A 10,089-nucleotide genomic window follows, 5' to 3' on the forward strand; every position below is an offset into this window, starting at 1 on the left:
TGTTCTGAAAGAGCTGCAAAATCTGGACCCCTACAGATCAGCCGGGTTAGACAATCTGGACCCTTTCTAAAATTATCTGCCGAAATTGTTGCCACCCCTATTACTAGCCTGTTCAACCTCTCTTTCCTGTCGTCTGAGGTTCCCAAAGATTGGAAAGCAGCTGCGGTCATCCCCCTCTTCAAAGGGGGGGACACTCTTGACCCAAACTGCTACAGACCTATATCTATCCTACTCTGCCTTTCTAAGGTCTTCGAAAGCCAAGTCAACAAACAGATTACCGACCATTTCGAAGCCCACCGCTATGCAATCTGGTTTCAGAGCTGGTCATGGGAGCACCTCAGCCACGCTCAAGGTCCCAAACGATATCTTAACCGCCATCGATAAGAAACAATACTGTGCAGCCATATTCATTGACCTGACCAAGGCTTTCGACTGTCAATCACCACATCCTCATCGGCAGACTCGACAGCCTTGGTTTTTCAAATGATTGCCTTGCCTGGTTCACCAACTACTTCTCTGATAGAGTTCAGTGTGTCAAATCGGAGGGTCTGTTGTCCGGGCCTCTGGCAGTCTCTATGGGGGTGCCACAAGGTTCAATTCTTGGACCGACTCTCTTCTCTGTATACATCAATGATGTCGCTCCTGCTGCTGGTGAGTCTCTGATCCACCTCTACGCAGACGACACCATTCTGTATACTTCGGGCCCTTCTTTGGATACTGTGTTAACAGCCCTCCAGGCGAGCTTCAATACCATACAACTCTCCTTCCATGGCCTCCAAGTGCTCTTAAATACATGCTCTTCAACCGATCGCTGCCTGCACCTGCCCACCTTTCCAAAATCACTACTCTGGACAGCTCTGACTTAGAATATGTGGACAACTACAAATACCTAGGTGTCTGGTTAGAATGTAAACTCTCCTTCCAGACTCACATCAAACATCTCCAATCCAAAGTTAAATCTAGAATTGGCTTCCTATTTCGCAACAAAGCATCCTTCGCTCATGCTGCCAAACATACCCTTGTAAAACTGACCATCCTACCAATCCTTGACTTTGGCGATGTCATTTACAAAATAGCCTCCAATACCCTACTCAATGAATTGGATGCAGTCTATCACAGTGCCATCCATTTTGTCACCAAAGCCCCATATACTACCCACCACTGCAACCTGTACGCTGTCGTTGGCTGGACCTCGCTTCATACTCGTCGCCAAACCCACTGGCTCCAGGTCATCTCCAAGACCCTGGTAGGTAAAGTCCCCCCTTATCTCAGCTCACTGGTCACCATAGCAGCACCCACCTGTAGCACGCGCTCCAGCAGGTAAATCTCTGGTCACCCCCAAAACCAATTCTTCCTTTGGCCGCCTCTCCTTCCAGTTCTCTGCTGCCAATGACTGGAACGAACTACAAAAATCTCTGAAACTGGAAACACTTATCTCCCTCACTAGCTTTAAGCACCAACTGTCAGAGCAGCTCACAGATTACTGCACCTGTACATAGCCTATCTATAATTTAGCCCAAACAACTACCTCTTTCCCTACTGTATTTATGTATTTATTTTGCTCCTTTACACCCCATTATTTCTATCTCTACTTTGCACATTCTTCCACTGCAAATCAACCATTCCAGTGTTTTACTTGCTATATTGTATTTACTTCACCACCATGGCCTTTTTTTGCCTTTACCTCCCTTATCTCACCTCACTTGCTCACATTGTATATAGACTTATTTTTCTACTGTATTATTGACTGTATGTTTGTTTTACTCCATGTGTAACTCTGTGTTGTTGTGTGTGTCAAATTGCTTTGCTTTATCTTGGCCAGGTCGCAATTGTAAATGAGAACTTGTTCTCAATTTGCCTACCTGTTTAAATAAAGGTGAAATAAATAAAATAAAAATCAGGAATGCATGTCCTAGGTTGGGGTGGAAGGACCTACAGTTGAAGTTGGAAGTTTACATACACCTTAGCCAAATATATTTAACATTTAATCCAAGTAAAAATTCTCTGTTTTAGGTCAGTTAGGATCACCACTTTATTTTAAGAATGTGAAATGTCAGAATAATAGTAGAGAGGGATTTATTTAAGCATGTATTTCTTTCATCACATTCCCAGTGGTCAGAAGTTTACATACACTCAATTAGTATTTGGTAGCATTGCCTTTAAATTGTTTAACTTGGTTCAAACATTTTGGGTAGCCTTACCACAATACGTTGGGTGAATTTTGGCCCATTCCTGGTGTAACTGAGTCAGGTTTGTAGGCCTCCTTGCAAGTGTTTTCAGTTCTGCCCACAAATTTTCTATGGGATTGAGGTCAGGGCTTTGTGATGGCCACTCCAATACCTTGACTTTGTTGTCCTTAAGCCGTTTTGCCACAACCTTGGAAGTATGCTTGGGGTCATTGTCCATTTGGAAGACCCATTTGCGACCTAGCTTTAACTTCCTGACTGATGTCTTGAGATGTTGCTTCAATATATCCACATAATTGTCCCTCCTCATGATGCCATATATTTTGTGAAGTGCACCAGTCCCTCCTGCAGCAAAGCACCCCCACAACATGATGCTGCCCCCCACGTGCTTCACGGTTGGGATGGTGTTCTTCGGCTTGCGAGCATCCCCCTTTTTCCTCCAAACATAACGATGGTCATTATGGCTAAACAGTTCTATTTTTGTTTAATCAGACCAGAGGACATTTCTCCAAAAACTACGATCTTTGTCCACATGTGCAGTTGCAAACCGTAGTCTGGCTTTTTTATGGCAGTTTTGTAGCAGTGGCTTCTTCCTTGCTGAGCGGCCTTTCATGTTATTTGGGGCGGCAGCGTAGCCTAGTGGTTAGAGCGTTGGACTAGTAACCGGAAGGTTGCGAGTTCAAACCCCCGAGCTAACAAGGTACAAATCTGTCATTCTGCCCCTGAACAGGCAGTTAACCCACTGTTCCCAGGCCGTCATTGAAAATAAGAATGTGTTCTTAACTGACTTGCCTGGTTAAATAAATTAAAAATTAAATTATGACGATATAGGACTCGTTTTACTGTGGATATAGATACTTTTGTACCTGTTTCCTCTAGTGTCTTCACAAGGTCCTTTGCTGTTGTTCTGAGATTGATTTGCACTTTTTGCACCAAAGTAGGTTCATCTCTAGGAGACAGAACGCCTCTCCTTCCTGAGCGGTATGACGGCTGCGTGGTCCCATGGTATTTATACTTGCGTACTATTGTTTGTACAGATGAACGTGGTATCTTCAGGCGTTTGGATATTTCTCCCAAGGATGAACCACACTTGTGGAGGTCTACAATTTGTTTTCTGAGGTCTTGACTGATTTCTTTAGATTTTCCCGTGATGTCAAGGAAAGAGGCACTGAGTTTGAAGGTAGGCCTTGAAATACATCCACAGGTACACCTCCAATTGACTCAAATGATGTCAATAAGCCTATCAGAAGCTTCTAAAACCATGACATAATTTTCTGGAATTTTCCAAGCTGTTTAAAGGCACAGTCAACTTAGTGTATGTAATCTTCTGACCCACTGGAATTGTGATACAGTGAAATAATCTGTCTGTAAACAATTGTTGGATAAATGACTTGTCTTGCACATAGTAGATGTCCTAACCGACTTGCCAGAACTATAGTTTGTTAACAAGAAATTTGTGGAGTGGTTGAAAAAAACGAGTTTTAATGACTCCAACCTAAGTGTATGTAAACTAGTTTTAATGACTCCAACCTAAGTGTATGTAAACTAGTTTTAATGACTCCAACCTAAGTGTATGTAAACTAGTTTTAATGACTCCAACCTAAGTGTATGTAAACTAGTTTTAATGACTCCAACCTAAGTGTATGTAAACTAGTTTTAATGACTCCAACCTAAGTGTATGTAAACTAGTTTTAATGACTCCAACCTAAGTGTATGTAAACTAGTTTTAATGACTCCAACCTAAGTGTATGTAAACTAGTTTTAATGACTCCAACCTAAGTGTATGTAAACTTCTGACTTCAACCGTATTACTGAGGTTGGTGTATGTATTCCATGCCCTGCCAATTTCAATTCCATCCAACTTTTTTAATCAAATAAATGGCCTGCTCTCCAACTTTATTTGGAATGGAAATACCTCAAGATTCAAATGGACTGTTTTACACTTGCTACATTCCCGACAGAATGCACACAGAAATGTCACATTTGGATATGCAAAGAGCACAACGGAACCCTATTACATGTGCTGGTCATGTGACTAACATATTTTGGAGATAATGTCTGTGCTAGCATTTCATTGTGTTTAGGAATTTACATCCATCCATCTCCACGAGTTATGTCTGTTGGGAAATGTAAATATTGGTGATCGATGTCAGAGTCATTTTTTTAATCTAGGTCTAATTGCTGCAAAAAAATGTATACCCATCGATTGGAAAGCCTCATGCTCACCGTCAATACCAAACTGGAGGGTTGACAATCTAGTAACCTCCCTTTAGATTCTGTATATTATAAAGTTAAACAAAAACTGAAAATATTTGACAAACTTTGGAAAATATATGTTGATCACATTTGACTTTTGTATAGTGGGTGTTGTGTTTTTGTTATGTTGTTTGTGAAGTCTTGTAGTATGACTAATATTGTATTTTTGCTTCCCTCGGGTAGTTTTGACTGTCGCGCCGGTGGTGGTGGTGGTGGTGGGGGTCGCAGGGCATTTGGCACTGGTTACAGGCATGATGAGGGAGGACAGGATAGCTACCGACAAGATGGCTACCGACAGGATAGCTACTGACCGGATGACACCAGGGTAGTGGGGATCGCTATGGTGACCGTGGTGGTGACCGATACGATAGACCGGAGGAAAGCCATTGTGACCGAGGTGAGAAGGTTTTAAATAAAATTGTCATTCTTAATGTGCACTGGCCCAGCCACACAGTGCCAGGGTGTACATTAAAACCTCTCTCCTTTTTTTGTCCTCTATGGTCATACCCAGGTGCTGTGGAGAGGCCCAAGTTGATACTGAAACCCCATAGCCTACCTAAAGAGGTGGAGCAGAGCAGTGCCCCGTCTGCCCCCTCGGACAGGGCTGCCTCCATCTTCGGTGGGGCCAAGCCAGTGGACACGGCTGCCAAGGAGAGAGAGGTGGAGGAGAGGCTGAAGAGGGAACAGGAAAAAGTGCAGCGAGAGCTAGAAGACAGAATCACCGACCACAATCCCAGAGAGAGGTATGTTACGAAAGGGAAGAAGATCATAGGCTAACATGAGGAAATGGAGTATGTCTGTAGAATAAACTTCAATTATACTGTGTTATGTTATCTTTGACTCATTGATCCTGACCATCCCTCAGGCACCCCAGCTGGCGCAGTGAGGACCAACCTGCAGGACGCTCTCAGACTGGCAGTGAGTCTTCCCAAACCAGGCAGCCATGGCCAATCTGGCAGAGGTGAGCAATTTACTGGTTATGATGGGTAATTGAGTCAGCGACGATATCAGTACTCTATTCTCTTAGACACCTTCAGAGGGTAATGTTGAGGTTCAAGCAGGCTCCTTTCCCAGGGTTGGTATAAAAGCAGGACACTCATTTCCTGTTGGACATTTGTTGACATAGGACAACAGTCATATATTGTTTTTATTTTATTCTTCCTCTCTGATTCCCAGCCTCCAAGCGCAGGGAGAGCGAGCACTCGGTGGACAGTGGGCGTGAAGAGGAGCCCTCCTCCCCTGTGGCCGAGCCCTCCCAGACAAGACAGTCCGCCTCGCTCCACCTCCCAAGGAGAACGCCTGGGCCAAGAGGACCACGCCCGTTGGGGGCTCCAGTGAGGGCGAGGCCCGGCCACCGTCTCCCCCGCAATGACACACCCCTACAGCTCACCAGGTTAGAGGTCATCCTGTAGATTAATTCTATGGTACACCTCACCCTACAATCCACAGTCCCCTAACTGAAGGTAGTTTTATTGCACCTAACTGAAGGTAGTTTTATTGCACCTAACTGAAGGTAGTTTTATTGCACCTAACTGAAGGTAGTTTTATTGCACCTAACTGAAGGTAGTTTTATTGCACCTAACTGAAGGTAGTTTTATTGCACCTAACTGAAGGTAGTTTTATTGCACCTAACTGAAGGTAGTTTTATTGCACCTAACTGAAGGTAGTTTTATTGCACCTAACTGAAGGTAGTTTTATTGCACCTAACTGAAGGTAGTTTTATTGCACCTAACTGAAGGTAGTTTTATTGCACCTAACTGAAGGTAGTTTTATTGCACCTAACTGAAGGTAGTTTTATTGCACCTAACTGAAGATAGTTTTATTGCACCTAACTGAAGGTAGTTTTATTGCACCTAACTGAAGATAGTTTTATTGCACCTAACTGAAGGTAGTTTTATTGCACCTAACTGAAGGTAGTTTTATTGCACCTAACTGAAGGTAGTTTTATTGCACCTAACTGAAGATAGTTTTATTGACATCTGTCCTTTTTGTATTTTCCCGCTCCTCTAGCTTAGCTGATGATGAAGTGCCTCAAGGCAGATTAAGAAGGTAAGCATTGATTGCTGACAAACTGAATGTAACTGCTATATTCAGGTTTTAGGGATTTTCAAACGTTTCAATTGAAAAACTGATCTACTTTTTCCCCCCAATTCTCTTCAGAGGTCGATCGCAGCGAATAGATACAGTATGCAGCCTTGATATAATGGACGCAGACCCACATGACAATATGGAGGACAATGCATAGGGAGGGTGAATGAAAGAAGTGAAGAAGATGGAAGATGCAAAGAATGAGGTCTGCCCAGCAACCTGGCTGGAGCAGCTCTACAGCTCCCTTCCTGCTAACCTGCTTGAAGAGAAACCCACCCCACTGCCGGCTGGCTGCACCTTCAAGATTGGACCTAAACATAGAGAAATACTAGTCTGGTTATTCTTTTTAGCTAACATTCCACTTCTTGTCACTCCTGACAATTTTCCAAATCTTTGGCAAGGAGTGGTATGTAATATATCTAAACAGAGACAGCAACCAGGTTAGAGAAATGCTGGACGGGTTTTTAATAAGGTTGAATTTGTCATTATAAAAAAAATGTAAAAGGTGGGGTTGAGAGATGTGTAGCTACATGCATCTTCACCACCCGCCAGTCTAGATGCTGGACTATGTAGGTTCTCTGAGCTCTAAACCTGGTTATACTAATGCTGGAGGGTCTATCTCAGAGGGACAGACTGGAGTTTGAAATAAAAGAAAAGACAGGAAAGTCCCCTGTTTTAAGGGGCACAAAAAAATGTACTGTGGGGGATGCGATGTTTGTGTTTCTCTGATCATCATCTGTAGCCGTCATTAACTGGATCTTTTCAGCCACCGTCCCAATATACCGCCAATGGCTTCCTCTCCAGAAAGGAAACGCTTCCTTCCTTCCGCCTCATCCGGACCTGCCTGAAAATCTCCTGGCAACCATGGCATGAAAGAAATTGTGTGAACTGTCCTAAATGTTTTGGAGGGATGATCTTCACTCACTCTTATTCATGGGCCATGTGTTGAATGGAATTGAATGCAGAGGGTGTTTTTGACATTGTATGTACTGTATGTAACCCCACTATCACAAGTGAAGAAGCACATCTCATTGGATGTTTGTTTCTCTATGTAACGTGCATGACTGTGGAAACAGACTCATGTGGTTCTTTAAGCCATGGGAATGTTGAGATGGATTTAATCAACTCCATGTGGGTAGGTCACAGAGTGGGAGAGATTTACCAAAGTGGATGTAAGGAATGTATTTTATGGTATACCACTACTAAATTATGCAGTTTTGATTTTCTGAATCTAACCCCTCACTTCACAGCTTAGTGCATTATTCACCAATTTTTTCAGTTTCTTCTGTTGAACTGGGCTATAAGTTTCTCTGTCACATTTTAGGTTCTCTTGTTCACTTCAAATATATGAAAATACAATATTTGACCCCTGTGACCTTAAGCTGGGTTTTGGCCCAGGTTGTGACCTCTGACATTCAGTTCTCCACTTCAGAATGCTGATGGGAAACAGGCATTGCTGTGTAACTGAGGAGAGAGGGAGCCATGGGAGTAAGCTGTGGTCTGAGGTCGTTGTGGGTCCTGAGGCATATACTGTAGTCTGAGGATGGCGTGGGTCCTGAGGCATATACTGTAGTCTGAGGATGGCGTGGGTCCTGAGGCATATACTGTGGTCTGAGGATGGCGTGGGTCCTGAGGCATATACTGTAGTCTGAGGACGGCGTGGGTCCTGAGGCATATACTGTAGTCTGAGGGTGGGGTGGGGGGTGTGTGCTGTAGTCAGAGGAGGAGGGGGGGTACCTTAGGGTGTGCTGTAGTCAGAGGAGGAGGGGGTTCCTTAGGAGTGTGCTGTAGTCAGAGGAGGAGGGGGTTCCTTAGGAGTGTGCTGTAGTCAGAGGAGGAGGGGTTCCTTAGGAGTGTGCTGTAGTGAGAGGAGGGGGGGTTCCTTAGGAGTGTGCTGTAGTCAGAGGAGGAGGGGGTTCCTTAGGAGTGTGCTGTAGTCAGAGGAGGGGGGTTCTTTAGGAGTGTGCTATAGTCAGAGGAGGAGGGGGGTTCCTTAGGAGTGTGCTGTCGTCAAAGAAGGGGGGTCCTTAGGGGTGTGCTGTGGTCAGAGGAGGGGGTGTTCCTTAGGAGTGTGCTGTTGTCAGAGGAGGGGGGTTCCTTAGGGTGTGCTGTAGTCAGAGGAGGGGTCCTTAGGAGTGTGCTGTAGTCAGAGGGGTGGGGGGTGTAACTTAGGAGTCTACTGTAGTCGGAGGAGGTGGGGTCCTGAGGACTATACTGTAGTCTGGGGAGATTCTGAAGAGTATACTAAGTCTGGGGGGGTCCTGAGGAGTATACTGTAGTCTGTGGGGGGATTCTGAGGAGTGTACTGTAGTCTGTGGGGGGTGTCCTGAGGAGTATACTGTAGTCTGGGGGGTCCTGAGGAGTGTACTGTAATCTGGGGGAGGGGGTCCTGAGGAGTGTACTGTAGTCTGTGGGGGGGGGTCCTGAAGAGTATACTGTAGTCTGTGGAGTGTACTGTAGTCTGTGGGGGTGTCCTGAGGAGTATACTGTAGTCTGGGGGTGTCCTGAGGAGTATACTGTAGTCTAGGGGAGTTTCCTGAGGAGTATACTGTAGTCGGGGGTTTACCTGAGGAGTATACTGTAGTCTGGGGGTGTCCTGAGGAGTATACTGTAGTCTGGGGGTTACCTGAGGAGTATACTGTAGTCTGGGGGATCCTGAGGAGTGTACTGTAGTCTGGGGGTTTCCTGAGGAGTATACTGTAGTCTGGGGGGGTTACCTGAGGAGTATACTGTAGTCTGGGGGGGGTCCTGAGGAGTGTACTGTAGTCTGGGGGGTTACCTGAGGAGTATACTGTAGTCTGGGGGGGTGTCCTGAGGAGTGTACTGTAGTCTGGGGGGGTCTTGAGGCGTATAATACAGTCTGCGGAGGGGGGTGACAATCTGAGGCTGGAACAGCTGCATGTCCTCTGAGTAACTGGTGAACTTGACATTTTCCCAGCATCTCTTCCTGTTTGTCTCCCATATGGTCTATTCCTGTACACGGAGGCAGGCAAGCTCCTCTGCCCCCGGGGGAAATCTACATTTCCTATCCAGGGGGGAGATGAACTCCCCGGCTGTGTTCAGTCAAGGTTAAGTGTGGTCAGTAATGGCCTCAGATCTGAATTCAAGGGTCAATTGAAGGAATTTTACAAGGTAATAAGCTCACCACAGCTGTGAGGAGTCACAGTTTAACTTTATTCCCACACAATCAACTTTAATTATATTTTTTGAATGTGACACTATCCAATCTCCCACCTCTATAACAGCCAAAGATTTGGGATTCACACACACACAAAAACTCTTGATAGGTATGTTTTGTCTTTGAAGTTTCCTATTTAACACATTCCATCGCCTGTTCTGTTCCTATTTCCTCTTGTGTTTTCCATGACTACGACCTTTTGACACCGTGTTTTATGTCCGGCCTTTGTATCTGGGGGCATAGAATTGTCCAAAGTAACCAACTGACGACAATCCTACATTTGAGGATTGATTGATACATTACATGGCCAAAAGTATTTGGACACCTACTCATCGAACATCTCATCACAAAATGATGGGTATTAATATGGAGTTGGATTCC

At 44.8% G+C, this 10,089-nt stretch overlaps 1 pseudogene; it reads left to right on the forward strand.

The window, feature by feature from the left end:
- The first annotated feature begins 4,590 nt into the window (after positions 1–4,590).
- Positions 4,591–5,829, forward strand: LOC135559565 (eukaryotic translation initiation factor 4B-like; annotated as a pseudogene).
- Positions 5,830–10,089: the final 4,260 nt, after the last annotated feature.

The sequence above is a fragment of the Oncorhynchus nerka genome, linkage group LG7 (genome assembly GCF_034236695.1).
Source record: "Oncorhynchus nerka isolate Pitt River linkage group LG7, Oner_Uvic_2.0, whole genome shotgun sequence".
In the NCBI taxonomy this organism is placed as follows: Eukaryota; Metazoa; Chordata; class Actinopteri; order Salmoniformes; family Salmonidae; genus Oncorhynchus; species Oncorhynchus nerka.